Below are 24,261 nucleotides of genomic sequence, written 5' to 3'. Positions count from 1 at the left end.
TTTGTCTTTCTGACTTACTTCACTTAGTATGATAATCTCTAAGTCCACCACACTGCTGCAAATGGCATTATTTCATTCTTTTTGATAGCTGAATAATCCATTGTGTGTGTGTGTGTGTGTGTGTGTGTATATATACATATATATATATATGCCACATCTTCTTTATCCATTCATCTGTCAGTGGACACTTTGGTCGCTTCCATGTCTTTGCTATTGCAAATAGTACTGCTATGAACGTTGGGGTGCATTATCTTTTTGAATTAGAGTCTTCATCTTTTTCTGATGTATGCCTAGGAGTGAGACTGCTGGATCATATAGTAACTCTATTTTTAGTTTTTTTAAGGAACCTCCAAACTCTTTTCCAGTGGCTGCACCAATTTACATTCTTACCAACAGTGTAGGAGGGTTCCCTTTTCTCCACATCCTCTCTAGCATTTATTATTTGTAGACTTTTTGATGTGGCCATACTGACCGTGTGAGGTGATACCTCACTGTGGCTTTGATTTGCATTTCTCTGAAAATTAGCAATGTTAAGCATCTTTTCATGTGCCTGTTGGCCATCGGTATGTCTTCTTTGGAGAAATGTCTATTTAGGTCTTCTGCCCATTTTTTGATTGGGTTGTTTGTTTTGATATTGAGTTGTATGAGCTGTTTGTATATTTTGGAAATTAAGCCCTTGTCGGTCGCATTGTTGGCGAATATATTCTCCCAGCCCGTAGGTTGTCTTTTCCTTTTGTTTATGGCTTCCTTTGCTGCTTCCTTCTTAATGCTTTATCTACAACTTATTTAATCCTCAAAACTGAATGTAGTACTTACTATGTTTACTGTGTAGTTACTATGATTATCCCTATGTTGCAGATGAGAAAATGGAAGAAGCAAGAAGATAAGTGACTTACCCAAGCTTCCACAATTTGTAAGTGACAAAGCTGGGATTCAAACCTAGGCTGTCTGGTTTCAGAGCTCACACTCTTACCCACCCTGGGATGTTGACAGGGAATTTGCAGAGTAAAAGGGGCAGCAACCTTAACGAACAAGTCAAGTCAATAATTACAAACCATGGGCAGGACTATGATTGAAAAGAACAGGAAACAAGGGTTAAGAATAATAGAAACTGGCCTTCCCTGGTGGCACAGTGGTTAAGAATCTGCCTGCCAATGCAGGGGACACCGGTTCAAGCCCTGGTCCAGGAAGATCCCACAAGCCACGGAGCAACAAAGCCCGTGCACCACAACTACTGAGCCTGCGCACTAGAGCCCGCGAGCCACAACTACAGAGCCCACGAGGCACAGCTACTGAAGCCCACGTGCCTAGAGCCCGTGCTCCACAATGAGAGAAGCCACCGCAATAAGAAGCTGGCGCACCGCAACGAAGAGTAGCCGCCGTTCACCACAACTAGAGAAAGCCCGCGTGCAGCAACAAAGACCCAACACAGCCAAAAATTTAAAAAAAAAAAAAAAGAATAATAGAAACTGTTTTAGACAGGTTGCCAGAGAAGTCTTCTCTAGGTAGGGGAAATTGCTTGAAGGATGAATATGATCAGACCAAAAATGGCTGAGAGAAGATTGTTCTCCAGAGAGAAGAGCGGACAGGTTAGTCTTGAGCCAGTACACAGACTGGTATATTTTAGGGACTGAAAAATGGCCATTGCTTCAGGAGGCCAAGAAGGTGAGTGTGTCTCTTGCTCATCTCCATAGGACAGGGGTTGGTCAACAGATTTTTTGTAAAGCACCAAATACTAAATACCTTAAGCTTTGTCGGCTCTGTGGGCTCCGTCTCAATTACTCAACTCTGATGCTGCAGCATGAAAGCAGCTGTACATGGTAAGTAAATGGATGAGCATGTCTAAGTTCCACTAGAACTGTATATATGGACACTGAAATTTAAATTTCAGTGTGACAGTTCCATAAACAGCAAGTATGTGTGTGAAGACACACAGGATAGTCAAATGTGGTGCATTTCTCATATATCAGGGAACTTACATTTGATACACCTTGAGCTTGGAACTCTGGTGAGTTCTCTATCAAAGTATAAGTGATACCAGTAAAACATAATTTTGAATAAAACTAATAACTAGGTTTTTAACTAATAACTGGGTTTTTAAAATCATTCTACTAATCACGATTCTCCAGAAAAACAGAATAGGATATGTAAGTATAGGAAGAGATTATTAGGAAACTGACTCACGCCATTACGGAGGCTGAGAAGTTGCACAATTTTCTGTCTATAATCAGGCAGCCCAGGAGACCCAGGGGTGTAGTTCCAGTCTGAGTCCAAAGGCCTAAGAAACAGGAGTACCTAGGGTAAGAAAATCAATGTCCCCACTCGAGCAGTGAGTCAGGAAGGGCTGAATTCTTCCTTCCTCTTTTTTTTTGTTCTATTCAGGCTCTCAATGGACTGGATGACGCCCACCCACACTGGGGAGGGCGCACTGCTTTACAGAGTCCACTGATTCAAATGCTAATTTCATCAGGAAACACCTTCACAGCCATTCCCAGAAATAACATTTAACCAACATCTGGGCAACCCATGATCCAGTCAAGCTGACACACAAAATTAACCATTACAGTCTGCTGAAGAGGAGCACACGATAATGGTCACCCAGGAAGAAGAAGTATTGGCACTGACAAAGATAACGCAAAAGAAACGCTCCATCGTTACAAACTAGTTAATGGGTGTCATCATTCAAAGCGTATTTGAGATTCATCACTGCCCTGGAAAGCTCAAATTGCCTAAAATCTTACAGGTCATATTATAAACAACTGGACAGATGTTTTCCCAAATCTGACACAACAGTCCTAAAAATTTACATCACCTAACCAGGTAATGTGTTGCAAAGCCAAAAGAAACTTTTCTAAATTGACAACAACAAATTTTGATCAATCCTGATGGTGGAAAGATTAAATCTTCTTTCTAGTAGTCTCTCTAAAGAAAATGATAATCCAAGATCACTGTCATATTAACAGGTAATCCAAGAGCGTGCAGCCAAAATACATAGGAAACGCACATTACAGGGAAAGTCAGGTAGTTAATAAAATATAAAGATGTTATTTGGAGGGTTTTGTGATGTCAGTGCTATTTTCAGCTTTAAAAATTGGGTAATTTGTAGTATATTCTTTTATTCTAAATAAATACTAACTTTTATAACATTTTTCATAACTTTTCTACATCCTTTCTCTTAAAGCCCCCAATTTTATAACCTTCAAGGCTACCAACCTGGAACCAGCTCTGATTAAGCATCTATTATAGGAGCCAGGCATCTCTAGATGCTAGAAATGTAACATTGAATGGAATAGACACTGGTGGTTTTAAAATGTCTACAAGAATCTGAAAAAGAATATATATATGTCTAACTGAATCACTCTGCTCTACACCTGAAACACTGTAAATCAACCGTACTTCAATAAAAAAAATTTTTTAAGTGTAAACACATTGGGGGAAAATATTCTGTGACACTCCCCCTTCAAAAGGCAGAAGCCTCTCCCTTTGAGCTTAGGCTGGACCTCATGACTTGTTTCTAAGGAGTAGAATATTATGCAGGTGACACTGAGCAACACCCAAGCCCAGTCAGAAAACACACTGCGGTTTCCTCCTTGCTCTTTCCCTCTGGAAGGCAACGGCCGTGTCCTGAGAATATTCAAGCAGCATTATGGAAAAGTCCACATGGGGAGGAACTGAGGCCTCCAGCCAGCAGCCCTGTGAGCTCCATCTGAGAAGCGGATCCTCCAACTCCAGTCAAGCCTTTAGATGTTGGCGGCCTTGACCAACATCCTGACTATATCGTGACTACTTACAAGAAACCTTGAGCCAGAGCCACCTGTCCAGACTGTTCTCAGTGATTCCTGACCTCAGAAACGGTGTGAGATAAGAAATGTTTGTTATTTTCAGCTGCTGAGTTTTGGGGTAGTTTGTTACACAGCAAGAGATAAATAATATACCACCAAAAGTCCTGTTTTCATGATTCTTACATTCCGATGTTTGTTTAGGGGCAATGAATAAATGTTGTTTGAGGAGATGATGAACGACAGTAAATCAAATAAATGTATCAGATTATTACCCATTCATTTATTTATCAAATATTTACTGAGAAGCACCATATGGTTATCTGTGTTCTAGGCATCAAGCTAGAATAATAAACGAGAAAGACAGAAAACCCTCCCTGCATGGAGCTTCCAGTCTGGTAGAAAACCAGGTTTTTGCCCTGTCTCTGATGTGACGCTCCCTCACTGCAGGACACTGGAATGAAGCCGCCATTTCCCTGTTGCAGTTACATACATTATCTGACATAATCCCCACCACAGCCCCCTCTCCCTCACCCACCTCCATTCTGGAGCCTTCCCTGGTCTCCCTTGCAACTTGGCCATGTGACACAGTTCAGGCCGGTGAAGGAGATCGCTGGGAGTTTTCTGGGCAGGTTTGTTGTCTCAAAAAGGAAAAGATGTCCTTGGTTCTACTTGCCTTCCTTTTCCCTAACTTGTGAGTAAAGCGGTTAGGCATCCTGCAAGCATGAAGAGAGAATCGCAAAGCTCTGACATTCTGGAGCCATTGAAACATAACAGCTTCCTGCTCTGGACTTCCTTTTAAGTGAGGGGAAAAACAACCTAAGTCTCTGTAGGCTTTTTGGTATGGTGGTTGCTACTTACAGCTGAAAGCATTCCCAACTGATTTAATGAAACTGAAGCAGAGAACGTTTAGATAGCCAAGGTCACAAAGCCAGTGGATGGAGAGATCAGAAAGCAAAACCAGATCTGATTGACCTTAAAATCCATACCCTTAATCACGATGTTATACTGTCATTATGGTTCCCTCAAGTAAGCAAAAACGCTAGAGCAAATGTATGTGCTCCAAACAGAGTAACAAGACTATTTAATGTTGCCTCCGACTCCAGCACACTAAATCTACACGCCGATCTTAACGCTTAATTGCAAATTTCTCGGAGGTCATGGAAAGTGCTAAGGAATTCCTTAATATTGATGATGACGTTGAAAATATACTAACCATGTATATATCTTTTAGAAGAGTTAATAAAAATAGATCCTATTCCTTGAGGGTCCCTTCAGCAAAATATTTCTAGGGCACCTACAATGTGCCTCCTAATTTACTCCCATGATCTGTTTCTCTGTCAGACAAGTTGAGCCCGTGCTCCTCTTTTAGAGATGAGAAAATTGCAGCTCAGAGAGGTGATAGGAGCAGGGTTAAACTCAGTTCTGCCATAGCCCAGAGCCTGCATCATTGCAAGTTAGGGGGAGAGTAGTAAAATGTATCCCGTATGAGAGCAGAATAAATGATACTGGATATGGCAGCAACTCTGACAGTTTACACATGAATGAATAAAATTTGGGAAATACTCTAGTGGTAGATATTGAAGTGAAATAAAACATGGGTCAATTCCTGCTCTAGCCCCATCTAGCTGTGACATTAGGTAAATCTCCCAATCTCTCTAAGCCTCAGTTTCTTCCTCTGTAAAATGGAGAGAATATTAATACAACCTCACAGAATTGTTCTGAGGACTCAATGGGGCAAAGCTGCTGGGCTCCAGGCAGGCTGTCCAGCTAGCCCTTGACAAATATTAATGGTTATCATTATTTTAATTATTGTCCCATACTTCCTCCCTATATACAAAGGAGACAGTTTTGATCCTTGTATTTCTCCTCGACAATTATGAGCACTCTCAGTACTAGAAGGAATATGCAGTAATCTGAGAGCAAAGGATCTCTGCAAAAGCAATGTCCTGAATTTTGCTAACAACGTTTTCCGTGCCCATGGCACAGAACAAAATGAAGATAGAACACGGTGAGGGTGTCTGGTGGGGAAAACAGGGTTTTGCTGCCCTGGCTTGGAGGTTCTTTTTCTACCCCCGCTCTATCCCCTACCACCGCTTCCCTTCTTGTCCACATTGATCTAGTTCTCCCTCCACAATCTTGTCCTGCAGTTACATCAGCACTTGTTTTCATTTTAATATAATAGATCCCCGACCTCTCCCCACGAAAGTAGTGTCTTGGTTTACAGGGGAAAGATGCAACACAACTGGGGGTGTCCTAATTTCCAAGGCAGTATTCGAACATGGCCCCCTGTATTCATGTCCCTTGGAGTGTAGGCTGGCCTAGTGACTGTCTAGCAAATAGAATACAATAAACATGGGAGGATAGCACTTCGTGATTAGGTTACAGAGGACTGTGACTTCCACCTCTGCCAGCAGACGCTCTGTCCCTGCTCAGCTTGTACACTGATGAAGCAAGCTGTCATGTTGGGAAGCTCCACGCAGCAAGGAGCTGAGGGTGGCCTTTGACAGACAGCAAGAAAAGACCTGAAGTCCTCAGTCCAACAGCCCTTGAGGGAATGAGTCCTACCAACAGCCACATGAGCTTGGAGGCAGATTCTTCAACTGAGCCTTCAGATGAGACCCTGGCCTAAACTGACACTTTGAATGCAGACTTGTGAGAGACCCAGCTAAGCAGAGTCCAATCCACAGAAACTGTGAGACAGTAAGTGTGCCTTGTTATAAGCTGCCATTTGGCGCAGAGGGTGTGTGTGTGTGTGTGTGTGTGTGTGTGTGTGTGTGTGTGTGTGTGTGTGTGTGTGTGTGTGTGTGTGTGTGTGTGTGTGTGTGTGTGTGTGTGTGTGTGTGTGTGTGTGTGATTTGTTACACAGCCATAGATAACGAATACGGACCCACCTACTCAATAAACAGGAAGAAGGGGAAGAGTTGGATCAGGATCTAGTATCTCTGGATTCTGGCCACATTCTGCCACCTACTACACGAATGATCTTAGAAAAGGCATTTCCCTTCCTTGCCTCAATTTCTTCTGTCAAAGGAGAGGGGTGAATTAAGGATTATAATTTTTTGTAGTTTTTCTCCTTAAAAACTAGTGATGTTCTGCCCTGGGTTCACTCTCTCCTTGGCAACAATCAGAATTAGATACAAGCTGTCCTGGTGAAACAGGGGTGGGGTTTTAACTCACCTCAGGCCTCACCTGAACCACTTTAGCCATTTATATGACCTGCCAGGCACAGTACTAGCAGATGCCAAGCTGGGAAAAGACATACAAGACTTTTCATGGGGGGGACCCATAGGATGGGAACACGAGAAAGGAGCCAGAGGAGGCTTGGAGAAGAGTTAGACCACAACGCTCGTCTAACCCCCGCAGAGGAGAAAAGAAGAACCAACAGGTGGGTAGGAGTAGTCTGAGTCTGTGGCACAATTCTAAGAAAGTTCTGGCAAAGCCACGTGTTTCCCAGAAACGAGCCTGCTTTAGTACCCCTGTTGCAGGCAGTCACTGGTAAGGAGAAACCTGGGGGAAATGTGGTCTTGGCACAAAGGTGGATTTCAGAGCAGGGCATCCGGACCCTCGGTCAATTACAGGCCCTGCTGCGGGAGACCCGAGAAGCACATTGTCATGGCTTCCACATCCCCTGAGGTTCCTTCTAGTCTAAAAATCCCACCCCATTGTGGGGCCCGCAGGATGCACGTGGCCCACAGATGCATTTTGACTGGCTCACGGTGTTTAAAATAATTAGCTACAACACCAAAACCTTCATCCACAGAAAAAAATGTTGATACACTGGACATCATCGAAATTGAAAACATTTGCTCTGTGAAAGACACTGTTGAGAAAATGAAAAGATGAGCCGCACACTAGAAGGAAATGTTGGCCAATCATATATCTGACAAAGGATTCGTATCCAGAATATGTGTTTGAAAACTTTCAAACTACAATAATAAGAAAACAAACCACCCAATATTTTTAAGTGGGCAAAAGATTTGAACAGGCACAAACAAAATATATACTGACGACAAATAAGCAAATGAAAAAATGTTCAACATCTTTAGTCACCAAAATGAGAGACCACTACAAACCTATTTAGAATAGCTGAATTAAAAAAAAAAACATATCAAGTGCTGGCTTCATAGGACTGTTGTGAGGATTAAATAAAATAATGTGTGTTTGATACTTGGCAAATAATGCATCCCTAATACATGTGTTATTGGAAATTTCAAAAGAAAATTAAGAACCAGAGCTTTGGAAGAGAGGGTTAAAAAGAAGACAGAGGGACTAGAATTTGAATAAAATGTCAATGGATAGGAGTTCACCTCAAAGGAAGTGATTTCCCTTCCTGAAAATTTCAAACACTCCTGGGTCATCTGCCATTTTACAGGACAAAGAGGACGGTGTAAAAATGACATCACATTTCCTAAACATCTGCTGTTCCTCAGGTACTTCACTCGGACTCTCGTATTGCTAGGCCCACATTATAGATATGGCTCAGAGAGGTCAGTGGTTTGCCCAAGACCACACAGCAAATGAATGGCAGAGCCAGAATTCCCAAGACGTTCCTTCTCTCCTCCTTACACAATACTGCCTTCCCAACTAGGAAGTAGGAGCAGCAGCAAGGAGGAGGATGTTGCTCACTCAGGGGAACTTTCTCACTTTAACGTGCTTCCTGCACACATGAAATCCCTCCTCCCATCCCCCCCCACCTTCCTGCCATCTGAGATCCCGCCATTTTTAGTCTTATATCGGGTACCTGCCCCGTCCATGTCCCCCCCAGCCCGTTATATCAGGGTTAGCCAGTGTTATTTAACATGTTTCTCATTTGCATCCCCCCATAAGGAATATTTTTAGACTGTTTTTTGTAATTACCCCATGATACGTTAATTTCACATATACACTATACATCTGTTCATGCACTGTGCATATTTCTGTGCTTTATCTATAAAGAGTATGATTTTTGAGAAATCGAGAAACAGTGTGATCCCCTGGAGGGCAGCTCTGTGCCCCTTGGGAACGTGGGTGTCAGGGGGAGCAAACCCAGCAGCACAGTATGAAACGGGGCTTACCTGGTGCCCGACACTGTTGTTAAGGGCTTCACATGCATCGACTCATCCAGCCCTCTGCTCAGAGGCAATAGTTTCTGGGTTCTACCCAGAACTGGGAAGCTGCGTAACTCTGGGGACCCTTCTGGAAGATGGAACACTTTGCTTTGCTTTCATTTTGCTCATCTCCAATCTCTCTCCATCCTTGTCCACTTCCAGGCTAGAAGCAGAAGTGATTCTAGGAAAGCAAAACCACAGGAGGATGTTGGCTTCTCTTCCAGATGGCAGGCAAGATTACTCCTGATCGTCCCCACTGCCATCTTTTCCCAACTTTTAAAACCTGTTCTGAATTGTTCCTTTAATTTCAAAAGTCTTTCTGAGTCACTGTTTGCAGAGGATTTTGAGTCCAAAAACGTCCTGAAGCCGCCCTTTTCTAGAAATCATGACGACTAACCTTCACAAGCACTGAGCTAAGTTCTTTTCAGGGATTATCAACATTTCATTTTTGCAACAACTGCCATTTTACAGGTGAGAAATGGAGGCTTGGAGAAGTCGGTTAATTTACCCCAGGTTCCATGAGGACATGCGGTGGCCAGCCCGGCTGCAAACCCAGGACAGACTGGCTCCAAGTGTAGGCTGCTAACCGCGATGAGAAGCCACCGCTTAATTTTAGTGTATCACTTCCCTCAAAGTGGAGAGGAAACAGAAGTTGGAGATTTTTCAAACTGGGAGGGGGTACCTTTGTGCTTTATATAAGTTTACTCTCCCAGCCACAAAAGAATACCCTGGTGCTTAGTAGACTTTTTTTTTTTTAATGATGCTTCTGATAACTGATTTGCTACCCAGTCACTTACTTCTTTTAGCAAGAGATTTCTCTCTTCCTACTCAATTACTATATCATAAAGTGACTCCCTCAAGGGAGAAACTTCGCAGTGAAGACAAGGCTGCGAGGGGAAAAGTTCACCATCTTACACTTTGCCACATGTGCCCAGAATCTTCAGACAGATCTGAATAATGAATTGTGTTTTCTACGTTGCTCAAATTCGCTTTTCCACATACCATTCTCTAGTTTGGTTTGCACTGTGTTAACCTTGAATCTCTTCCTGTGTCCTTGGAGAGCTAAGTGAACATTCAGGGTTTTTTTTTCCATAGTAAAAGGAAGAAAAAACTTTATGTCTATAATGATCTATAATGTTTCTATTCTATTATGTACAAAACAACGGGAAATATACCTTCTACTATGTACTTTATACAAATTACCTCTAATCCCTTCAAAAGCTTCCGGTAAATGTCCCAACACCCAGTTTTAGATAAGGAATCTCAGAAAAGGGAAGTGACTGACCTGGGGCACACAACAGGGTGTTGAGAGAAGCAGATTTCAAGCTCCCCTTTCGCTGGTCCCCGGACTCATGTGCTTTGCAATATCACCATTTCCTGCACGTGGCCAGAATATCGGTCAAAACTTTCTCTTTCAGGCACCTTTGAAACTTCCAACAGAAGCCTAAAATTTCCATTTCTAACCCAATAAATCCCCCCCGCCCCGAAAAAAAAATTCTTGACATTCTCAATCCGTCACTTCTTTGGTTCTTAAAACTGACTTCCGGTTTCTAGTCCATCATGTAAGAAGCTTAGAAGTCACCTCTCCATCATAGAAACAGGCAAAAAGCTGAACAAACTGAAAACAATTAACAGCTCTTCTTAGATCAGTAAAAGAAATGAGGTCACAGGGCAAACCACTGCCCCCAAATCGGGGAGACAGACAGTTGAATACAGAAAATCACCACTTATTGGACCATCAACCTTGGCGGGAGCCAGTGCCAGCATAGGGAAACCGGTGCTGAAATTGATGAATTGCTGGAGGCTGCTGTGGACAGATCTGAGAGTCAAAAACTCCAGGGGTACCCAGTCATGGGGGGGTTCCCCACACTGTTTTACTGGACCAGGTACTCACAGTGAATATCAGAGAAAAGTCCCCTCATTCTTCCAGCAGGGGAGGGGAAAAGGAAGCATTCTGAAATAGGCCAGACCACTCTGTACCTCTTAACAAGGTCTGCCCTCAGGAGAAACTACTTAACCAGGACTTCACCTGCTGGGATTTTATAAGAACTTAACTGATTTAGGAGAAGGAAAATACCTAACTCCAGGCCCCTATAGCTCTCCACGTGGAGGAAGGGAAACACCCGGCTTCAGCCCACTCTAGCCACCTGTCCCACCTTAGCGGGTGAGGAAGACGAACTGAGAAGCATCGGGGGGTTCACAGTCCAGAGGCACAGTCTCGCTAAAAGACTGAGAGCTAAACACAGGACTACGAAACGCTTCCCCTCCCCTCCCACCTCATCACCACCTTACTAAAAACCTATAGCAGTTCCTGTTACTGGGTACATCATGTCAGGCTATCAGCAAAAAATTATAAGGCATACCAAAGAGCAAAAAACACAGTTTGGAGAGAGAGCAAGCATCAGAACCAGACTCAGATGTGGCAACGATATTGGAATTCTCAGACTGGGAATTTAAAACAACTATGATTAAGATGCTAAGGACTCTACTGGGTAGACAGCATGTAGAAGCAGATGGGCAATGTAAGCAGAGAGTCAGAGAAATTCTAAGAAAGAATGAAAAGGAAATGCCACAGATAAAAAGCACTGTAACAGAAATATTGTCTTTAATTGGTTTACTAGTAGACTGGACACAGCTGAGGAAAGCATCTTTGAGCTTGACAATGTATCAATAGAATCCTCATAAGCCAAGACGCATAGACGATGAAGACTGAAAAAAGAAAAAACAGAATGGAATTTCCAAGGGCTGTGGGAGAACCACAAAAGGTATAACATATGTATAAGGGGAATACCAGAAGGAGAAGAAAGCAAGCAACAGAATATTTGAAGCACTAATAACTGGGAATTTCCCTTAAATGAATGTCAGACACTAAACCACAGATCCAGGAAGCTCAGAGACACCAGGCAGGATAAATGCCTAGGTCTAGGCTATATCTTATTTCTTCATATCGTATAACTACATCTAGGCATATCATATTTAAATGGCAGAAAATCAAAAATAAAGGAAAAACTCATGAAGGAAAGGGAAACTGCCTTACTGATGGGCAAAGATAATGACACCTGACTTGCCAGAAACCAACACACAAAAGGAGTGGAGGGAAATACTTAAAGCATTGAGAGAGAAAAAAACTGACCGACTGAGAATTCTGTTCCAGGCAAATTATCCTTCAAAAGTGAAGGAGAAATGAAGATGTTCTGAGACCAAGAAAAACTGAGAAGATCTGCTGCCAGCAGACCAGCCTTCTAAGACATACTAAAAGAAGTTCTTTAGAGAGAAGGAAAAAAAATCAGAAACTCGGATCTACATAAAGAAGAGCAACAGAGAAGGAAAAAGTGAAGGTGGAATAAAAACCTTTATTTTCCTTATTCTTTACTGATCTAACAGATGCAGCTTGTTCAAAATAATAATAGCAACAATGTATTCAGTTATGTATGCCTGCGCGTGCGCGCGCACGTGTGTGTGTGTGTGTGTGTGTGTATGCTTATGCCTAAGTGAAGAGAATGACAGCGATGATGCAAGGGATGGTGGACGAATAAGGATTGTTTTTGAAGGTACTGGTGTTACCTGTGAAGTGGTACAGTGGACTTGGATCAATTATAAATGTGAGTAAATGCACATGTACGTAAGTGTATACTGCAAATTCTAGGGCAACCACTCAAAAAAGTAGAAAACACACCCCATAGCCACACAGCCTGGGAGAGCGCCATCCTCAGGTGGAGAAACTGAGCTCCAGACACAGGCTGAACGAGCAGGGCTGGACACAGCGGTGCTCCTTTAAGTTTCTTAGCTGCAAAGAGGTGGTGTTTTTTTTTACTTCCTCACACGGCCAGTCCTGGCACCCGTGGCCTTACTTTCAGTGCAGAGTAGGGCAGCCAACAGTTATAACCTCAGCGGCTTCCTCACCTCTGGGACCTTTTACAAAATGATTGCTGCTTGCTGTTTCCTTACCTACTAGTGTCCATGCCCGCAGCATCTAAAAGCCAGATTTTAAGGATAAAAACCACAGGTGTTTGTCTTGTTCGCACCTGTCTCCCATGCCTGACAAAGTGCCTGGCTCAGAGTTTTATGAAAGAGTGAAAAAAAAAGTGGATAAAGGGAAGGAGGGAAGGAGGGAAGGAAGGGAGGGAGGAAGGAGTTTCTTAGAAACTCTTTCAGCTGAATCTCTTTGGAAAGGTTTCCCATGAAATATAGAGTATGGGTCAGAGTTCTGCTTTTTCACTGCTTCAGTGCTTATAAAATGTGTGTGTGTGTGTGTGTGTGTGTGTGTGTGTGTGTGTGTGTGTAAACAGTTCAGCCAGAGAAGGATAATGCCATTGATCAAAGGGATGAGGGAGGAGAGGGAGGCTGAGGGGCAGGGGGATGCTAGGACACAGCCACGAGATAAACCGAAAACACTGCAGTCTGCAAAGTTGAAGTCTGGTCAGGGACGGGATAAAATCCAACTGTTCTCACTCATGAAATCAGCCTCTCAGCTGGGCACACGTCGGGTACACATGTTGGTATCTACAGGCCAAAGGGAAGGGCCTGAAAGAGAAGTCTTAGGACAGTACAGACGGGGGAGCAAGCATTGCCCTTGAGCAACAGGACAGGTAAAATCCTCCATCCATCCTTCCATCCACTGGATATTCGCTGACTGCCCATTTTCCTTTGTGTCCTTTCTCTGTAAAAATCATGGCCATGCTGCTTCCTGGAGTCCTCCTAGCAAATCCTTAAATCCAGAAGTGGTTTTGGAGACCTCCAACACAGCCTCTCTGAGGATGTGACATTTGAGCCAACCCCTGAATGAAAGAGCCAGGCTTAGGACTATCTGAAAGACAAGTATTTCAAGCAGACAGAATGGCTGGTGCAAAAGCCCCGAGGGCAAAATGAGCTCGGTGGGTTTCAGGAATAAAAAAATTGAGTGGGGTAGGAACACCATGCAGGGTTGGGAGTGGCCGGGGCAGATCGGGTGGAGTTGTAAACTGGGGTGTAGAGTCTGAATGTGATTCTAAGTGTGGTGGGAAGATACTGGAGGGCTTCAGAAGGAAATGACTTTGAACAGTGATGGCAGCAGGCAGGGCCAGAGAAAGTGGGGAATATATTCAGTATTTCACTCCTAAAAAAAAATATCTTGCACTCGTGAGTCCAGCCTCATTCCTGCCCCCACCCCCCAGCCCCCAGGTCTAAACCCAGGCTGCAGATTACCAACTAGTAGTTAAGCAGCCATGTCTGGCTGACAAACGCTTTGGTCCCTCCTGTGCCCCACTCCCCAAAATCTGGGCTAACATTTTAAAAATAAAAAAACCTATAAAATTCACCCTTTGGACTTTTAAAATGGGCACAGCTGAGTATATTCAGTCCCACAGGGCACCTGCAGCCGGCCATGCACTCAGGCCACCTGGGCCCAGGTCTTCTCTTCCTCACAAGCCCTCCCAGCCGAAGGGCAGCAGGTGTCCTGGTGAGACCCAGTGTCCCAGTGAGACCCAATGTCCCATGACACACGGTGTATTAAGGAGCTCGCTCTTGTTTTGTTTTGGTTTTTTTACACAGCTCACATTAGCCATACTAAGGCTAAACCATAAATAACCTCCATTTTTATAGTTTGAAAAGTGTCGAATATCAACAGTTTCATATGTTCTACCTGGTCCCCAGAGGCCTTTGGGCTTGCGTTTTAGGCAGTTTTAACTTTTTTCAGTTCCTCAAACTGCTGTAAGAGCTCTTGCTTCCAGGTCTTTATAAATGTTGTTCCTCCCCCTTAAACTCCTCATCAGGCTTCACTGGTGATGGGGTTTCCTCCAGGAAATGTCACCTGACCCTTCACTATCTGGGCTGCTGTGCCCCCGAATTCTCCCAAAGGGCCATCTTCTTCCAACATGGATAATAATAAAAATATCTAACACTTAGAAATATGTTAATGCCAGACACTCTTCTAATAAGTGTATATACATTAGATATGCATGTCTCTTAACCACAGTTGGCAATGATCCAAGGTCATCTCTTTACAAGAGTATAATGGTGATATACACAGGCACCTTGGAAATATTGCCAATTCAGTTCCAGATCGCTGGAATAAAACAAATATGGCAATAAGTGAGTCATGTGAATTTTTTGTTTTCCCAGTGCGTGTAAAAGTTATGCTTACACTGTTAAGCGTGCAATAGCATTATGTCTAAAAAAACAATGCGTATACCCTAATTTAAAAACACGTAAAAAATAAAATACTTCATTGCTTAAAAAAAATGCCAATCATCATCTGAGCCTTCAACAAGTCGTAGTAGTAACGTCAAAGATCACTGGTCACAGATCACTGTAACAAGTATAATAATAAAAAAGTTTGAAATAGTGCAAGGAAGGCTTCCCTGGTGGCACAGTGGTTAAGAATCTGCCTGCCAATGCAGGGGACACGGGTTCAAGACCTGGTCCGGGAAGATCTCACATGCCGTGGAGCAGCTAAGCCCATGCGCCACAGCTACTGAGCCTGCACTCTGGAGTCCGCGAGCCACAGCTACTGAAGCCCGCGCGCCTAGAGCCCGTGCTCCACAACAGAAGCCACCGCAATGAGAAGCCCTCGCACCGCAACGAACAGTAGCCCCCGCTCGCCGAAACTAGAGAAAACCCGTGCGCAACAATGAAGACCCAATGCTGCCAAAAATAAAAATAAATTTATATTAAAAAAAATAGCGCAAGGACTACCAAAATGTGACACAGAGACATGAAGTGAGCCGATGCCGTTAGAAAAATGGCAACAACAGACTTGCGCGACACAGGGTTGCCCCAAACCTTCAATTTGTAAAAAACGCAATATCTGTGAAGCACAATAAAGCAAAGTGTAAAAAAAACAAGGTATGCCTGCAGATAATTTTTTTTCTCCCCACCCCACCCGACCTGCCTGTAATTTAATCCTTACAACAACACTATGTGGTACATACTTTTATTAGCTCCATTTTACAGATGAGAAAACTAAGGCATAGAGATATACTGTGATCAGCTCAAGCCCATATACTTAGTAAGTGGCAGTGCCAAGGTTTGAACCCTGTTTTTCCCAGAGCCTGTGCCTTTGCCATGACACTCTCCTGTGTCGTCACTGTAATGACTGTTTGTCTTTCTCAGCCACTGGACTGAAAGTGCTTCAAAAGCAGGGCCAGTGTCTACACTGCCCTGAGGTGTATGTGCAGTGCCTACTTCCATGGTATCTGGCACAAGGAAGGTGCCAAATGCATTCTTTATTTACTGGACGTGACAGGAGGAAGAGAAGGGAAGGAGGTGTTGCCCAGATATTAAGGGATATATGATGTTTTAAAAAAATGGTATGAGCCACTGCTGATTAGGGAGCTTGAGAACTGATCAAAGGGAGGGAGCACAGAACTAAGAGGAGGGGCAACAGCAGAAACAAGACTCGAATGGGTCCGTCCTGAGGGGTGGGAGGGCGGAAGAGTCACCACAGGATATAGCCTTTGGCTTTTCCCAGCAAAAGTAGGTCAATGGCAGAATAAATGATCACAGTGACTTTCTTACATTTTGATATTCTTAGAGTAGTAGGCAAGAGGGAAATGTTAGGAAGAAGAGAAAACTAGAGGCATTGCAGCATGCTAGATGACATGTAATACACAGACCTTTGGCTAAACAGTGTGGTCATTATAATTTTAATATTCATTTGCTATTTCACTGACTATTTACTATGCACTTAGGACGTGCTTAGTATTTATTTTCTCTAGTGAACAAAGCAAAGCCACTAACCATGTGGAGATTACATCCTAGAGCCATGCTGTCCAACATGGCAGCAACAAGTCACATGTGGCCCTTGAAGGTGGCCAGTTGGGATTAAGAGGTGCTGGGAGTATAAAATAGACACCAGATTCTGAAGACTTAGTCCAAAAAATGAAAATGAAATCACATTAGCAATCATTTTACACTGATTTCATGCTGAAGTGATAATATTATGGATGTATTAAGTTTAATAAAACATACTGTTAGATAGGCTGGGACCTGGGACCCTCTACCAGAGTGCTTGCACTTGGGCTAACATCTCTCTGGGCAACAGAATACAAAGAAACTATAAGGGACTAAAATAACTGCAAGAATGGGCATTTGGGGCAATTATGAACAACAGGATACAAAAAGGCCACAAACCAACTGCCATTTCTGCGATGCTGGGAGCAAAAACAGGGGATCGTGTGTGATCCCTGCATGCAGCACCACTGAGGGGGTGGGCAGACCACCTAAGCTAGCCACCTACCCACCCCACAGACCCGCCCCCCCTCCGTCATTACCCCATTTAAGGACTTAAGCAGCTCCTCTCAGGGAGAGTGCAGAGGCACCTGTTTCTTGTTCTCACTCCCTCGTGCTGTAGCCCGAGCCCCAATAAAGGTTTGCCTGGAATTCTCATCTGGCCTCTTATCAATTTCTATTGATTAAAGAGTCTAAGGGCCTGGGTCGGTAACACTATTATAATTAATTTCACCTATTTCTTTTCACCTTTAGAATGTGTTTCCTAGAACGTTTTTAATGTCCTATGTGGCTTGCACTGGATTTCTGTTGGGTGGCGCTGTTCTAGTGGTTTATAAGCTAGCAGATAAATACGGGTGTTAATAAATAACCTGTATTGATGAATGCTTTGAAGAAAAAGTGAAGCAGGGCAAGACAACGGAGAGAGACGGGAGGTGAGGGCTCTAGCAGTATTTCATAAAGGTTGTTCTTGGAAGGACATTCCGAGCAAGGGATATTTGATTACCCAAAGAAGTAGATAAATGTTGGTTTCTAGAAAGACTGCCTAGAGCCTGTCCTTTCACTGTATTATCAGCCAAAATACTGAATGAATACTCACAGGGAAACTGAGGGGATAAAAACGGTTGAAATACTTTGTGCCTCCTTGTATGAATGACTTCCAGACTTAGGAGCCAGGAATAATGATTTTCTCTTATAAACAGCCAGCAAATAATCAGAGAACAATCTTATTTAGGCACAAGTAGTAAAGATCTTAGAAATAGATTTTCCCTTCCCTGTAGCTATTTGCACTCACATCATCCATTTTTATTTAATTCTGATAAAATAAAACCCATGTCTGATGATGGGTAGGGGGCGGAGGAGAAAACGAGAGTTTCACATTCCTCAAGGCCTAGTTCGATTCCAAGCAATAATTGGGTTTCCTGTATCTACAGAATAAATGCACAGTAGTGGAAATTCTGTTTTAAGTGGGCAGAGACACTTTTAAAGTCTTCCATATTAAGAGTATTGCTATTACGAGAATAGGGTAATTTAAGCCCCTCTCAAAAGTATGGTATGAAAAGTTAAGCCCAGATTACAGAGTTCTGCCCAGGGGAAATGAAAATAAACACAAATCGAAGCAGTGCAACTGCTGAAACTATTAAATGTGCTTGAACTTTGATCATCAGAAAGCCCTTAAAACGTCAGGTGTGTACAATCTCAGAGCTATTTATCAGTTCATGGATTCCACTGTCCACAGTTGCCACAGGTTCACTGCATTTTAATTAAACTTGACAATGGACACAATGTTTACTATTAGAACAATGAGACTGTGTACACAACTCAAGAGCTGTGTTTAGTGGGTTCAAATCCAATAAAATAAATTATTGCAAAGTTTTGCTTTCATATTCAGGGAACCCTAGGTATATCGCAGATCATACTGTGTGGTTGACAACAAGCCCCATACACTAAAACCCTGATGTACAACAGATCTCTAAATTGCGGGAATTAGAACTGTGCCTACCACTTAGGAAAGGGTTCTACTGTATTTGTTTTATTCCTAGATCTTGGCTGTACATGAATCAAAGACTCTGTCTCTTCTCATTCCCCACAAGGAAAAAAAAAAAGAAAGGACAAAGAGTATTTCCTTTATTTTCTAAAATTGCTTCCAGTTTTTCCTAGCGATTCTTAAAAATAGAAGCTTGGCCAGTGGCTTAATGGTCAGCTCCTGAGACTGACTCATACATTTGAGCCATCATTTAGGGAGGCATTATCTAGAAGAGCCCTGGGAAAGAATTCTGTCCTAATCACTAATATGTTATGTTTTTAAAAACTAGGTTCTGGCCAGAGTTCTCAGACACCCTTGAAGAAGAAGAATGATTTGATTATTATTTCTGTTGACTGGCCCTTCAAAACTTAACAGCAGGGCTTCCCTGGTGGCGCAGTGGTTGAGAATCTCCCTGCCAATGCAGGGGACACGGGTTCGAGCCCTGGTCTGGGAAGGTCCCACATGCCACGGAGCAACTAGGCCCGTGAGCCACAACTACTGAGCCTGTGCGTCTGGAGCTTGTGCTCCGCAACAAGAGAGGCCATGACAGTGAGAGGCCCACGCACTGCAATGAAGAGTGGCCCCCGCTCACCACAACTAGAGAAAGCCCTCGCACAGAAACGAAGACCCAACACAGCCAAAAATAAAATAAATAAATAAAAATTAAAAAAAAACTTAACAGCAGCTGGAATGACCAAGTCATCATATACCATGAACGGAGAGCTACGTGTATTTGAGGACATATTCGGAAGAGCAGAGGTTGACTCCTCCTTTCCCCCACCCCACACGCTTGCATACCTCTCATCTCTAACTCACACACGATTCAAGTGCCTGCAGCAGTCCACAGATATTAGCTCTCTGGTGGAAATACCAATACTGGTAAAGGAAACCCCAAAGGGCCCAGAAAGAAGCATTCACACAAGAAGGTCGCACCAAAATTTCATTAGAAAGGAAATAGGTCCTTACGACAAAATAAAACAAACTGTCGGAAGATGCCAAGAGGATAGTATTAATGTGCTTAGCTAGAAAGCGATTAATCAGCCTCCTTGCTTCCCTAGTTTCCAGCTGTAGAAATATGCCAAGGGGAAAAAAAAACATCTCCCCTAACACTATCAAGTGTAAGAAGAGTGCTGTTTTGACTCCAAAGCCAAGGCTGAGGATTGGGGCTGTAGGGTGGGAACGTGGGCCCTCCCTAACAACAGAAAAGACTTTTTTTTTAATTAATTTTTTTATACAGCAGGTTCTTATTAGTTATCCACTTTATACATATTAGTGTATATATGTCAATCCCAGAAAGACTTGCGCAGTATCCGTTCCCAGACTATAAACATTCAAAGACTCCTAGCCAAGCACATAATAAAATTTTCTTCTCCCTCTCTGATTTCCTGTAGTTTATATGTTCACATGTAAATCGTGATTATTAGTGTCGTCTCTGACTTAAAGAATGCTGAATTTCCCCAGAAGTTACCAAAGCCTCCTGCTGAGAAGAAAGCACCTTTTAGGAGATATTTCACTGGTTGAGAAATGTATGTGTTCATTTCAGCAATTGTTAGATTTGAAACAAGAATATGAAAAATGATCCACTAATAGTGATAACAACAAGAGATGTCACCCAGGAAAGCCTGTCTCTACAAACAGAAAAGGAAAATACAGCATTCTTAACCCAAAACTCTAAAGACAGTCTTGCGTAAAAAATCACGAATCTAATCCAAAAGTCAAACGTTTGCTCCAAAAGGTGACACTCTGAGAATGTTCCTACAACTGGTTTAGATCAGGACGCAAATTTTCTCTTTCACTTGGGAAGTAAACACTGACTATAAGACTCTTTTAGGAGACGAATCATTTAGCCCCTGCATCTGACACGGGATTAGGTCATTTGTTTGTTTCTGGGATATATTCTATGCTTGAATATGACTGGGTTCCACGATTTGTTCAAACGTTTTCTGGCAATCTCTGATTTGTTCAGACAAAGACGAGAAGCTTAAATCCCACTGAATTAACCGGGTGGGTTATTACCAAGGTGGAACAGAGCCAGAAAGCTGAAAACATATACACCATGCGCTGCTGGAACATAATGTCTGCCTTCCTGAGGACAGGATCATTCCTAGGACTCTCATCCACCAGTTAGCTAGATGAACTGGAAATTTTTTTTTTCTTATTTTTTTTTAAACAGGAGGAACAGAAGAGACTGATAATTCTCAGGTGAGCAATTCTTTTGCCTCTTGGAACATACTAGAAAGTAAAAATAACCATCTTCTTTCTTATAACACTGACATCGCTATGTTAACCAAAAAGGGGAGAGAAGGAAAAGGAGAGAATAAGAAACAGAATACCATGCTCCACAGTCACAGAATAAACAACCCAAACACACCTGAATGCACTATTCTAAAAACTCAGAAGTCACCGAAGTAGTGTCCATGTTCAATTAATTGAAAAGTTTAAATAATACCTCCAATTTGAATGCCATTTACCCAGGACTTTCACATATATTATTGTTTTGTCTGACATCACTAATCATTTTGTATATTGAAGAAAGTCGAGGATTAAAGGAGATTAAATAATTTAAGAAAGATCATGCACCTAGTACAAGATTGAGCCAAAACAGACCTTGGTACGGGAATTCCCTGGCTGTCCAGTGGTTAGGACTCCGTGCTTCCACTCGTGGGGATCCAGGTTCAATCCCTAGTCAGGGAACTAAGATCCTGAAAGTTGCACAGCACAGCCCCCCCAAAAAAAAAAAAAAAAACTAACCTTGGTATATCAATCTTAGTTTCTGGTTTTTATCATGACACCAGAGAATTTTCTGGTCCTGCTATAACACTTATAACATCTCGAACACGTTCACAGGTATCCCCCAATTTTTATGTACCCTGTCACAAAATTATTTTGTAAGAATTAAAGCACTGCACTAAACTGTACCCGTCAGTGGTTCATTGTACATTAACAGATCCCAACAATTGGTCCACCTCCTTCTGTTCTGCTCAGAAAACACACTGGAATAGGTCACAGGCCTATTTTCCCAGCCGGCATCTCTTCCCGTAGAAAACTACTCTCGCTCCATAGAACTGGTTCTCAACGGGGGTGATTCTGCCCAGCAGGGGACATGTGGCAATATCTGGAGTTATTTTCCTGGTCACGGTGGGTGGAGGGAGGTTAATACTGGCATCTAGTGGGTAGAGGCCAAGGGTGCGGTTACATGTCTTAGGATGCAAAGGTCAGCCCCCACAGCAAAGAATTCTAGGGCCCAGAAGATCAGTGCTGCTCCGGTCCTATCACCCTGTGGGCCTGACCTCCTCCTGACCCTGCACCAAGGACCGACAGGGGACCCAAGCCTGGCCAACTGGGATCCCCTTGCCCACGGGACTTTTGCCGGAGATATTGGGAAGAGTGTTCTCTATTTCTCTCTCAGGTCAAAACCTTAAGGCCAACAAAAACTTGGTCCCACCAGATTGAGAACTAAGAGAGAGAGAGACAGAGAGGGAGAGGGGTCTGAAGACTGTTTGAATCAGGCTCTGCCTTCCCACCTCTTAAGCTTTTGAGCTATAGGAGCCTATAAATTCCACTTATGTAAGGGGATTTCTTCTAGGACTTTTGCTTAAGCTAATCTGAGGTGGACTTCCACGACTTGCCAGCAAGAGTCTTGGCTAATACAGAAGCTGGCGAGTGAGAGTGATATTATTATAAGAATACCTTACTTTCTAACTAATATTTTTAAGACGACGTCATTCACCAATGCCAGGACTTTAGCTGCTACTACTAACAAACAGCACTGCAGCCCATTAGTCAAAAGCAAAGTCTCTTCCGTGTATATTTAAAATAAGGGATAACCAGAATCACCAATGTATTGTTTTCCTTTACCTGATCAGGGAAGAAGCAAAGCTAAAGTTTTGAGGCTCGTCAACCAAATCAAAGACCTAGTACGTGAAATAATTTAAGGAGTTACAGCTGCCAGACTGAGTCCAGAGTCAGATTCCAAATGCCAAGGCAATCACTTGATAGGCAATGTTAGGTTGCGTAGGAGGTGCACCTGAGTCTTTGACTCACCTTGAACACGAGAAGTCTGGGGTGTCAGAAGGGATTCTTCCAGAAAACATTTCAAGGAATCTCCAGTGGGATGGTTAAAAGGCATCTCAAAGTCAGTATGTTTGGGGAGGGAGAACCCAGGAGAAGCAAGATGGACTCTGAGCTGAAGAGATGGAGCTGAGAGGCTGGGGAGACTGAGTCAGCTGAGTTCAGAGGGCAGGGTACCAGAGGGAGGAGTGGGGTGGAGAGAGAGAACTCCAGAGACAGGCAAAGGGCCCACGTGAGGTCTTCAGCTGACTATGGATCAGCACACACTCAAGAAACTTCGAGGCTTTGGAGACAACCACCCTGGATTCGAGCAAGCCACACTGGAGCTCACACAGCCCAGCTGGACAACCTCACAATTCCCGGGCAATGGGCAGAACACTGTCTTGCCTCAGTAGCAGAGAATAATTAGCCTTGGACGCTGAACGCTGCTTTGATCCTGCCAAACAAATCTTAAAAGCGAGACCTGAAAGAATCAAACCATTTCCAGGTCCTTTAACTGCATTCCAGAACAAATCTTGGAAATATTCATGGAAATATAAAAACACCCCACAGCCAACAAGGTCAAATACATATGGGCAAACATTAAAAAAAAAAAACAAAAAAAAACTAGGCCTGCAAAGATGGAGGAAAATAGGACCCAGCTGATACTTGTGAAGCAAAAGAACTGCCCAGGCAGCCCACAGAACCATGAGAAATAATAAACTATTGATGTTTTAAGCCACAAATTTTGGGGTGGTTTGTTAAACAATAGAAACTGGGAGAAAAAAATCTTGTCTGCTCTGGAGTGTTGGACTAGCCTCCAAACTTGTTTTCCTGATTCCGTTCTTGCCCCCTATAAATATCTCAATAGCAGTCCGAGTGATCTTTAGTCTAGGTCACGTACATCTTAGGCTCCCAACCCTCCCATGGCTTCCCATTTCCCCCAGTAAACAACAACAATCTCTAGGGGGCCCTCCACACTGTGCTTCTCCACCCACCTGGTGAAACATACTTATGCCTCCCAAAATGAAGCCCAGTCACTCCTCTTTGCGCTTTCACATTTAAGGCATACCTAACACATCCTGATGTCAAATTTCCCGCCCCCTCCCCGCCCCGTAGAAGGAGAAATCCCAGCCATAAAATAGACCCAATACAAAACACAAAAACAAAAGAAGAAAACAACCTAACCTCACGTCCAGTCTCCTCCTCTTGGCCCTCTGGCTCCAGCCATTTGGGTCTCATTCCCACTCCTCAGATATGCCGGGTAGCCCGAGCGAGGCTCGGAGCCTTTGCCCTTGCTGGGGCCTCTTCCTGGAATGCTCTTCCCATGTATGGCTCTTCTAAAGGCTTTCCTCGTAGGAGATCCTCCTCTGCCTGCCTGCAGAAAACAGGGCCACTTGCTGGTGTTCCCTGTCCCCTCTAGGCAGCACCACACCCATTTGACAGGCAGTATTCTTTGCTTATTTGTTTGTCTGTCCCTGAGGGCAGGGGCTTTATTGATTCTGATTCCTGCTCTCTCTCCAGCACACACAATTGGTCTAAAACCTGTAGCAGGCAATCAATCAAAATATTTGCTGGATGGAATGAATGAAGAATGAAGATGAAATGAATG

At 43.3% G+C, this 24,261-nt stretch overlaps 2 long non-coding RNA genes across 5 annotated transcripts in view; one reads left to right on the top strand and one right to left on the bottom strand.

The window, feature by feature from the left end:
- LOC137208088 (uncharacterized) overlaps window positions 1–3,943 on the top strand; it is a 62,059-nt gene extending 58,116 nt beyond the window's left edge. For all 4 annotated transcript variants that reach the window (XR_010935455.1, XR_010935454.1, XR_010935456.1 and 1 more), the window contains 2 exons: window positions 859–1,820; window positions 2,383–3,943. This is a non-coding gene — a long non-coding RNA (uncharacterized lncRNA). The remainder of the gene's footprint in view (window positions 1–858; window positions 1,821–2,382) is intronic.
- A 4,899-nt stretch (window positions 3,944–8,842) lies between these two features.
- Window positions 8,843–24,018, bottom strand: LOC137206489 (uncharacterized). Its single transcript, XR_010934671.1, has 3 exons — window positions 23,838–24,018; window positions 10,155–10,246; window positions 8,843–9,050 (listed from the first exon to the last, which is right to left on the bottom strand). It is a non-coding gene; the product is annotated as an uncharacterized lncRNA (long non-coding RNA).
- Between the last annotated feature and the right edge of the window lie 243 nt (window positions 24,019–24,261).

The sequence above is a fragment of the Pseudorca crassidens genome, chromosome 15 (genome assembly GCF_039906515.1).
Source record: "Pseudorca crassidens isolate mPseCra1 chromosome 15, mPseCra1.hap1, whole genome shotgun sequence".
NCBI classification, from domain to species: domain Eukaryota; kingdom Metazoa; phylum Chordata; class Mammalia; order Artiodactyla; family Delphinidae; genus Pseudorca; species Pseudorca crassidens.
This window is presented reverse-complemented; position numbering and strand designations above follow the sequence as displayed.